Below are 11,527 nucleotides of genomic sequence, written 5' to 3' on the forward strand. Positions count from 1 at the left end.
GAGAGAGAGAGAGAGAGAGAGAGAGAGAGAGAGAGAGAGAGAGAGAGAGAGTGGGCAGCGACATCTGGTGATTCAGCGAATGTGTGCGCTCACCGTGCCATGTAATTACGCGGGTTCTACAAAGTGTGACGAAGGTTTGCGCGTCTGTGTGGATCTTATATACACACAACTGCTGACAAGCACCGACGCCGGAGTATATGTCGAAAGCCTGCGAGTGTTTCTTGATCACGTAGTGGAAAACAACAACAACAACAACAACAACAACAACAACAACAGGAGCAACATCACCAACAACAGCAGCAGCAGTAGCAACAACAACAACAACAGCAGCAGTAGGAGCAACAACAACAACAACAACAACAACAACAGCAGCAGGAGCAACAATAACAACAGCAGCAGCAGTAGCAACAACAACAACAACAGCGATGACGACAATGGCGACGACACCACGTGCACGTGCAGTAGTGGGATATTGACAGGTAAGTTTTACTCGCAGTATACTAAAGCCTAAAAAACGAAGCGGTTCATAAAACCATTTTGGGGTTAGAGGTTTAGAGCATTGTTTATTTGCATGACAATAATTGTCGAAATATCTCCGATCACAACACGAGAAACAAACAAAATAAATCGACATCACATTATATTGAAATCATGCAGCACATAACAATGCACATAACAATGTACATGTAAACAACAATTTATTATATTTTCCTATAAATGAACATTCATTATTGCAAATCACAATAAGTATAAGGCATTTCATGTAAATTATTCTATTGTTTGTTTAGTTTTGCCTTAAATCGGCCAGCCACCTTGTGGTATCTCTTTCACCTATGCCGCCGCATACATCGATGTGTTGTGGGCGATACACAAAGTGCGATAACGTGTGTGATGACGTAACCGATGACGTGTACGGCACTCGATGTGATGTAATCAGCAGCCGATATCTTGCCCGTATAATTAAAAAGTAGATTACAATCATTCTCGTCTGTTGGCGTACGTGGGTTGATCATAGCGCAGCCCACGTGTGTGTGTGTGTGTGTGTGTGTGTGTGTGTGTGTGTGTGTGTGTGTGTGCGCGCGCGCGGTGTGTGTGTGTGTGTGTGTGTGTGTGTGCGTGCGTTGTGTGTGAGTGTGTGTGTGTGTGTGTGTGTGTGTGTGTGTGTGTGTGTGTGTGTGTGTGTGGTGTGTGTGTGCATGCGTGTGTGTGTGTGTGCGTGCGCGCAAGCTGCGCGGCGCGCGCTGCGCAGTGTGTGTGTGGTGTGTGTGTGTGTGTGTGTGTGTGTGTGTGTGTGTGCGTAGTGTATATATTGGTGTGTGTATTGTGTGTGTGTGTGTTGTGTGTGTTGTGTGTGTGTGTGTGTGTGTGTGTAGTGAGTGTGTGTGTGCTATGCGTAAGCATGCCACGGGGAGCGGGGCCGTAACAAACTCTGTATATCATAGGGTACCACATGAGCTGATGCGGTCGTATTACGCCCTGGATAGTCAATTCCGGGATCGCGCTGCCGCAGCAGACAAACATGCCTTGCGCGCGTCCGCTTGCTAGGTTTTTGTCACGATAAACCTACGAGATATAATCTCAAGTATAATCTTACTACCTCATATCTAACACAGGAAAGGTGCGCCGTCAGTAATTCACGCCAATCTATCTGATTTGGTTTATGAACAATATCATATATATAATATATATAAGTATATATTATATATATATAATAAGATAAAATTTAAAAATAGAAATAGGTGTCATCAATCTTTGACACCTATTTCTATTTTTAAATTTGATGCTTATCTCTTCATGGTGTCGGGCGTCCTGTTTTTAATTCTCTCTATAATATTATAGGGCCTAGATTAATTTGGGTGTCGAGAGGAAAATCCGGTTTTTGTGAAATTTTCTTCCCAGTTTCGCGTTGATCTCGCCGGGTTCTCTTTCGGCGTGTTGAATAAAATATATCAGCGCTATAGGCGCATATTAGTATATAATATATATCAACTATATGGAAATTATTGCAACCCACGTACGCCACTATTAACTAAATAGAAAATTTTATATTATAAGACTCTTGATATATGATATGTGTGTTAGTTGATGCGATATTGAGTTCGAAAGCCTCGAATGAAAGATGCGAAACGTGATTCATTTTCTCTTGTCGCGATATGATTGTCTGATACCTATGACCATGGGTTTGATACAGGCCGTGACCATGTATTTGATACACGTGACCTGGCTCTATGGCCTACTCAGTGTTACATCGATAAGAAAGGAAAAAGATAATAGACTATAGCCTATAGACGGCTTATAGAATATAGGTATATGAGCTTCAAGCCTCATGCATATGGGTTCTCGCACGTTCGCAGTGTGTTTATATTTCTGCGGTTGCGGACCGCACACGGCGACGCAGAACGTTTAACGCCTAACTTTAACCGCAAAAAAAAACTTTAACCCTCCCCCCACGGAAAAAAACAAAGAAGTACTGGAGCGAATCCTTCGCAGTGTTTTTTAAGCGGAGAAATTTATCTGCCGTCAATCGCGGCGGGAGTTGGGCGCGAACATGTGCGCACGTGCCAATGTGCGGGATATATAGAAGGTGAGTTTCTCTGATGGTGGCAGATTTCGCATGCGCCGGCCTTTCCGATGTATGTCAACATTTATATAAGCACCGATGCATGTTTACATTCGCTTTATAATCTCAGACACCAAGCACGCGCGCTGTGTTTATTATTAATGAAACGCATCGCCGGCAGGGGGCGGGTAGGTATAATAGACGTAAGAATGTGAACAACAGTAGAAGGGCGCTCCTTAGGCGCAGCCTGAAATAAGCATCGAACATAAATTAATTAAAAATACTCACACTGTTAGCTGCGATTACACAACATACACTTTAATTAGTGTTAAATAACTACAGATTCATTCTCTATGCTCGCGCTCGAAACATTTTGGCCAGCTCTAATGATGCGAATTTCTGGCAAGTTGTCTGAAACATCATTTTCAAATACAAAAATGACGCACCGGTCGGCTGTGGCGGACGGCCACCTGACGGAATCGTCACGAATAGCACAACAAGACCAATTTAACTTCTAATGCTTTCTAGACGTCCACGAGAGCATCTAACTTGCGTGCATAATGCAAATTATTGCAGCTCTAAGTGCCGAATTTTCGGCGAAAAGAAATTCCAAAAAAGGCTTTTTTCTAGAGGAGCAAACTAGTGGGGCAACAATTCGGTGAAATGTGCGTGAAACAATACTTACTGTTGTAAGCCTCCTATAGAAAGCCTGTGAAATGTGTTGTCGCAATGTATATGGTGAACGGTTGGTTTTCGAAATAATGGGCCGATAGATGGCAGGGCACTAACCCATTATCGATGGTTAAAGCCACGCACTCATTCTCGATCTTGTGCCCCCTGACTCGCGCACCCCTCTTTCTCTGCTTTGCTAGCTCACTCTCCTCCTCTAACCTCAGTCTCTTTTTTTCTCCTTCTCTCTCCCGCTCTCTCTCTCTCTCGCTCGCGTTCACTCCCTCTCTTCCTTCTCTCCTGTACATTGAGCGCATGCATCATACTCTCATACTTTATGCCCATCTCTGTCTATCCCGCTCCAGCCCTCGCAATCTAACTATCCCATCCTTCACAGTATATTTTTCCTGGTTTGCAACGTGGTTGACTGCATCCTGCTTTCGCTGATAGCTCGGCAAGTATAACTCAACAATCATTCGAGGAACAGATGTGTGTATACAGAACCATGCTTGTCTATATAGAAGGATTCTTAACGAGAGAGACGTGTACCCGCTAAGGTTGTCAGTTCCCCGTTTTGCTGAAACCCTCTTACACTCCCGTATACTGCCTCGTTTAGGCACGCCGCTCCATATCGGTTTTTCCCCGCACCTAATGTGACGTGCATGTCCGGCGACCGTTTCGGGTTTTACCCGCAGCTAATGGCTTTTGTGTGTCTCGTCGTGTGCATTACCAGGGAGGGAGACAGAAAGAGAGAGAGATAGAGAGAGAGAGAGAGAGAGAGAGAGAGAAAGAGAGAGAAAGAGAGGAAAGAGAGAGAAGAGAGAGAAAGAGAGAGAAAGAGAAAGGGAGAAGAGACGGGTGGAAGAGAGAAGAGAGAGAGAGAGAGAGCGAAGAGAGAGAGAGCAGAGAGAGAGAGGAAGAGAAAGCGAAAGAGAGAGAGAGTAGGAGAGAGAGAGAGAGACGAGAGAGAGAGAGAAAGAGAGAGAGAGAAGAGGGGAAGGAGAGAGAGAGTGGAGAGAGAGAGAAGAGATAGAAGAGAGAGAGAGAGAGAGAGAGAGAGAGAAGAGAAGAGAGAGAGAGAGAGAAAGAGAGGGAGAGAGAGAGAGAGAGAGAGGAGAGAGAGAAGGGAGAGAGAGAGAAAGAGAGAGAGAGAGAGAGAGAGAGAGAGAGAGAGAGAGAGAGAGGAGAGAGAGAGAGAGAAAAGAGAAGAGAGAGAGAGAGAGAAGAGAGAGAGAGACAGAGAGAGAGGAGAGAGAGAGAGAGAGAGAGGAGAGGAAGAACGAGCGAGAGAGGCGGGTGACATTAGAGAGCATATTGAGAATGAAGAATGATGTTGCCTATAAAAAGTTTATGGCATTCCGCGCGCGAGCGGTAGACAAGGGATGCTGCTTATCTCCCCCCCCCCCAGCGCTATGTCAGGGATGAGGAATGCTGCTATCGCCCCCCCCCCGCCGTGTCAGGGATGAGGGAAATGCTGCTATCGCCCCCCCGCCGTGTCAGGGCCTGAAGGATGCTGGCTATCTCGACCCCCGCCGTGTCAGGGATGAGGGAATTGCTGCTATCGCCCCGCCCCCGCCGTGTCAGGGGATGAGGATGCTGCTATCCCCCCCGCCGGTGTCAGGGATGAGGGATGCTGGCCTAATCTCCCCCCCCCCGCCGTGTCAGGGATGAGGGGATAGCTGCTATGCCCCGCCCCCCGCCGTGTCAGGGATGAGGGATCGGGCTATCCCCGTCCCCGCCGTGTCCAGGGATGAGGGATGCTGCTATCCCACCCCGCCGTGTCAGGGATGAGGGATGCTGCTATCCCCCCCCGTGTCTAGGGATGAGGGATGCTGCTATCTCCCCCCCGCCGGTCAGGGATGAGGATGCTGCATCTCCCCCCCCCCCCGCCGTGTCAAGGGAATGAGGGATGCTGCTTCTCCCCCCGCCCTGTCCAGGGATGAGGGATGCTGCTACCCCCCCCCCCGCCGTGTCAGGATCGAGGATGCTGGCTATCTCACCCCCGCGCTATGTCAGAGGATGAGGGATGCGCTATCCCCGGCCCGCCGTGTCAGGATGAGGAATGCTGCTATCCCCCCCCGCCGTGTCAGGGATGAGGGATGCTGAAATATTCCCCCCCCCCGTGTCAGGGAATGAGGATGCTGGCTATCTCCCCCCCGCCGTGTCAGGGATGAGGGATGCTGCATCTCCCCCCCCCGCCCCGCGTGTAGAGGATGAGGGTATGCTGCTAACTCCCCCCGCCCCGCCGTGTAAGGGATGAGGGATGCTGCTATCTCCCCCCTCACGCGCCGTGTCACGGTGAAGGGATGGCTGCTATCGCTCCCGCCACCCCCGCCGTGTCAGGGGATGAGGGATGCTGCTAATCTCCCGCCCCCCGCGTGTAAGGGATGAGGGATGCTGGCTATCTCCCCCTCATCCCAGCGTGTCAAGGGATGAGGATGCTGCTATTCTCCCCCCGACCCGCCGTGTCAGGGATAGGGATGCTGCTATCGCCTCCCCCCCGCCGTGTCAGGCGAATAGGGTGCTGCTAATTCCCCCACCCCGCCGTGTAGGGATGAGGATGCGCTATCCCAGCCCCGCGCCATGTCAGGGATGAGGGATGCTCTATCCCCCCCCCCCCCGCCGCGTGTCAGGGATGAGGGATGCTGCTATCTCGCCCCCCCCCGCGTGCTCAGGGATCGAGGGATGCTGAATGATCTCCCGCCCCGCCGTGTCAGGATGAGGGATGCGCTATCTCCCCCCAGCCGCGTGTCAGGATGAGGGATGCTGCTATCTCGCCCCACCCGTGTCCAGGGATGATGGGATGCGTGCTATCCCCCCCCCAGCCCGCCGTGTCAAGGGATGAGGGAGTCTGCTATCCTCACTCCGCCGCCGGTCAGGGGATGAGGGATGCTGCTATCCCCCCCGCCCGTGTCAGGGATGAGGGATGCTGGCTATCTCCCCCCCCCCCCGCCGTGTTCAGCGGATGAGGGATGCTGCTATCTGCCCCGCGCCGCCGTGTCAGGGAATGAGGGATGCGCTATCTCCCCCCCCCGTGTCAGGGATGAGGGATGCTGCTCATCTCCGCCCCCGCCGTGTAGGGATGAGGGATGCGCTATCTCCGTCCCCCCCGCCGTGTCAGGGTATGAGGGATGCTGCTATCTCCGCCCCCCCCCGCTGCGCTGCCGTGTCAGGGATAGGATGCTGCTATCTCCACCCACCCGCCGTGTCCAGGGATGAGGATGCTGGCTATCCCGCCCCCCCGCCGTGTAGGGATACGGGATGCTGCTATCTCCCCCGCCATGTCGCAGGGACTGAGGGATGCTGCTATCCCCCGCCGCCGTGTCAGGTGATGAGGGATGCGCTATCTCCCCCGAGCCCCGTGTCAGGGATGAGGGATGCTGCTATCTCCCCCCCAGCCGTGTCCAGGATGAGGGATCTGCTATCTCCCCCCCGCCCGCCGTGTCAAGGATGAGGGATGCTGCTATCTCTCCCCCGCTACCGCCGGTCAGGGATGAGGATGCTCTATCTCCCCCCCCCGCCGTGTCAGGGATTGAGGGATGCTGCTATGCCACCCCCCGCCATGTCAGGATGAGGATCTGGCTATCGTCCCCCTCGCCGAGTCAGGGATGAGGGATGCTGGCTATCTCCCCCCCGCGCCCGCCATGTCGTGGATGAGGATGCTGGCCTATCTTTCCCCCCCCGCCGTGGTTCAGGGATGAGGATGCTGGCTATCTCTCCCCCCCGCCGTGTCAGGGATGAGGATGCTGCTATCTCCCCTCCCCGCCGTTGTCAGGGATGAAGGATGCTGGCTATCGTCCCCCCCGCCGTGTCAGGGATAGAGGATGCTCCTATCTCGCCCCCGGCCGGCCGTGTCAGGGATGAGGGATGCTGCATCTCCCCCCCCCCGCGGCCGTGTCAGGGGATGAGGGATTGGCTGCTATCTCCCCCCCCGCCCGCCGTGTCAGGGATGAGGGATGAACAACTGCTATCTCCCCACCGCCCGCATCCGCCCCGCCCGTGTCAGGGATGAGGGATGCTGCTATCCCCCCCCCGCCGCCGTGTCAGGGATGAGGATGCTGGCTATCCCCCCGCCGTGTCAGGGATGAGGGATGCTGCTATCTCTCCCCGCCGGCCGTGTCAGGGATAAGGGATCGGCTGCTATCTCACCCCCACGCCGTGTCAGGGATTGAAGGGATCTGCTATCTCCGGCCCCCCACGCCGCGTCAGGGATGAGGATGCTGCTATCTCGCCCCCCCCACGCCGTGTCAGGGCATGAGGGATGCTGCTATCCCCCCCCCCGCTGAGTCAGGGATGAGGGATGCGGCTATCTCCCCCCACCGCCGTGCTCAGGGATGAGGGGTGCTGCTATCCCCCCCGTCCGTGTCAGGGATGAGGGATGCTGCTATATCCCCCCCTCCCGCCGCCGTGTCAGGATGAGGGATGCTGCTATCTCCCCCACCCGCGCCGTGTCAGGATGAGGATGCTTGCATCCGGCTCCTTCCCCCGCCGTGTCAAGGGATGAAGGATGCTTGCTATCCCCCCCGCCCGCCGTGTCAGGATGAGGATGCTACCTATCTGATGATGGAACAATTAAGAAGATGTAAATGCTCCTACAGCAGCAGTTGCTCCTCGGCTGTACAAAGCGGCTGTAGTGAATTATCTAATAAAATAGCATTATATACCTACAAGCTTGGTTGCAACATTACAAGGAGGTGCTCTTAATTACTCTCATTCGATGCAAACTCATTCTAATGTTAAAATGTAAAGAACTATATTAGAATATAAATTTCCTTTATAATTCGTCTTCGAACGCCTTTCACGGGCATGTATTCACGCATTATGCGATAACGCTAATATCGAACATTGGTATTTATTTAATATTATTCGTATACGTGGCACGCTTTCTAATTTACCCCTATGATTCTGACGCGCTCCTGATCGCGCTCCCACCTCCCCCTCTCTCTCCACCTCCTCGCGCTCTCCGCTCCCCTGCCTGCTCCCTCTCCAGCTCCTCCTGCTCCCCATCTCCCTCCCTCCTGCTCCCGCTCTCCCCTTCACCTTCTTCCCCGCCTCTCTCCTCTCACCACCCACACCGTCGCTCCTCCTCGCTTTCCGGCAGCCTACCTTTTGCCCGCCTTCCGCCCACCGTCCTCCCCCTCTCACCGCATACCTCCGTCCCCTCTCTCTCGATCCACCTCCATCCCGCCTCAGTCGCCTCCCCCTCGCCCCTCCCGTCTCTCCTCTCTCCTCTCCTCTTTTCCTTCCTCTCTCCACCCACGAGGAGCTAGACACCTCCTCCCCTCGCTACCTCCTCTCGTCNCTCTCTATGATGAACATAAGAAGATGATGCTCCTACAGCAGCAGTTGCTCATGCTGTACAAAGCGCTGAGTGAATTATCTATAAACATACATTATATATCCTACAGCTTTGTTCAACATTACAAGGAGTTCTCTTAATTACTCTTCATTCGATGCCACTCCATTCTATGTTAAAATGAAAGAACTATAAATTAGAATATAGAATTCTCATTTATAATTCGTCTCGAACGCCTTTCACGTCGTATTCCGACGCATATGCGATACTGCTAATATCTAACATTGGTATTTTATTTGAATATTATTCGTATACGTGCAGCTTTTCTCTTTTGCCCTATGATCTTGACGCGCTCCTCCTTCCCACCTCCCCCTCTCTCTCCCACCTCCTCCCCTCTCCCTCCCTCCTCCTCCCCTTCTCCCTCCCTTCTTCTCCCCTTCTCTCTCTCCCACCCACCACCTCCTCCTCCTTCTTTCCCGCCTACCTTCTCCCCCTCTCCCGTCCACCTCCTCCCCCTCTCCCGCCCACCACCGCAGCCGTTGCTCAAACTACGCCCCGAAAAATTACGTCTTCTCGTCTAAAACCGGCCACCGAAACAGTGATGCATTAACAACGCGTTGCCATGGCAACAAATCCTGTTTCGCTAATTACAATTCCCGTAGGAGATTACTCACGACTTCCGTCGCGCGTTTCAATATTTTTGTCAAAAAATTACGAGAGCGGAGAGAGAAAAAGGAAGAAGAGAGAGAGCGCGCGCGTATCTGCGCAGCTGCACGCATCCCATGAATATATGCATCAGGCGTTCGTTTTTCTCGCGGTTGAAGCGTGCGAAAGCGGGTCCACTCTCACGCGTTCGAAGCGCGTGAGAAACGCAGGGGCCCGCCCGCGAGGGGGCGCATGTGTAGCTGATATCTTCGCTCGGTAATACAGCGGATGTGTGTGTGTGTGTGCCTTGATACGCGTCTGCTACAGCATTACTACTACGAAATTGACGCGTAGAATACTTACGCATGCATACTGTATAATATAATATTGCGTTATTAGAACTAAACCCCTAAGGTTTTATATAGACGATCATGAATCGAAGCTATGTATAGACATCTATACATAGGTTCATGATACACGCTACAAGGCCAGAGACATGGAAGAAGAGCCCGGAAGATAGAACGCTAGGAGGTATATTGAATCTAATATGAGACGGTGAAGCCACGCGTAGCTTGCTATGCATACCTTCATGATACTAGCTGCTAGCAGGCCCAGCAGCTAGAAAACCCAGACGCACAGGTTTCTGTGGTTAACTATTGACACATGTAGCCATATGTTTCAGTCGCAGAATGATAGTGAACAGACAGCCCAGCCGCGAACATACGCACGCACGCACGCACATACGCGCGCATGCACACACACACACACACACACACGCGCGCACACACGCAACACACACACACACACACACACGCAACACGCACGCACGCACACGCACGCACGCACGCACACACACACACGCACGCACGCACGCACACACTTGCTATATCGTCACGTCAGTCAAAGACCTAACACGACCATGTTTAGCGACACCTGGTGGAGAAAAAAGAAGTTGGGTGGGTCATCGACAATGGATGACATAGGTACAGCGTGTTATATATACAGATAAGGGTTTTGGGGAAGATATTGGTAGGTCGTATATAGTTATAGTGGCTTATGATAAATAGGATAAGTGTTAGCGGTAGCGGATTAGACGCGGATTAGACACGGATTAGACACGGATTTAGCGGATAGGTGGATTTTAACAAGAGTCCATACTAGAAAAATTTTCAATGTAAAAGAGAGTGTAGAGCTGGGGGTGCAAAATACATCATATTTTCTATTTTTTATTCTACATCGATTTTTGGGGGTTAATGATGGGGCAATAGAGGGTTAGGGGATTAGGTAGGTTTACAGTGCAGCGTGTATGTACAGTGTATAATGAGCTATTATGTACTACGCAGAGTAGATGGCGATCGATCCCACAAGGGAGCGACACGTGTCAGACGAAGTGGTTTGGTGGATTCGGCGGCGAGCGGGGGGGGCGTTTATTCACGATATAATCAGCCATGCAACAACACGCGCAACCACACGCGACACACACACACACGCACACGCACGCCACACACACACGCACACGCACAACACAGCAACACACGCACACGCAGGCACACGCACACGACGCACACGCACAACGCACACGAACACGACCACACACGCACACACGCACGCACACCACACACGCAGTAGCAACGCACAGCGCACGCGCGGCAGCACGCGCGCACGCACACACACAAACTCGCACATACGCACGCTAGCAACAGCTATATACGTACACGCACATACATACGAACGCACGCACGTACGCACGCTAGGAATGGCCACACACGAACACACGCACGCAATCACGACACACACACGCACGCAATCACGACACACACACGCGCACGCACACACACGCACGCACGCACATACACACACACGCGCGCGCACACACACGTACGCACGCACACCCAGCGCTTGTGACATCTGACGTCACGTGCATACGTCACGCGGACGCCACACGCGCGATATGAAACGCAACGCTGCGAAAATGAAAACAATCAATCAAAATTGCAGATAGATGCGAGACGTATAGGCGTCCGCGCATAGGAAACACTCGTGTATGATGGCGGGCGAGGGGGGAGCGTGCGTGCGTGTGTGTGTGTCTGCGTGCGTGCGTGCGTGTGTGTGTGTCTGCGTGCGTGCGTGCGTGCGTGTCTGCTGCGTGGGACCGAGAACATGCAAGATGATTGAACTTAAGTTAACTAGCGTTATCACATGATTAGACATTATAGGTCGACTGGGACGGGTGCTAAACTCTCGATGATTGAACGATCACCGAAATCACATCAGATATCAAAACATGAACACACGCGTAAAATTACAAGAAATTTATTGCTCTGTTCACAATATTTACAAAAGCACGACTGGCGACA

The sequence above is a fragment of the Priapulus caudatus genome, unplaced genomic scaffold, assembly GCF_000485595.1.
Source record: "Priapulus caudatus unplaced genomic scaffold, Priapulus_caudatus-5.0.1 Scaffold906, whole genome shotgun sequence".
NCBI lineage: Eukaryota > Metazoa > Priapulida > Priapulimorpha > Priapulimorphida > Priapulidae > Priapulus > Priapulus caudatus.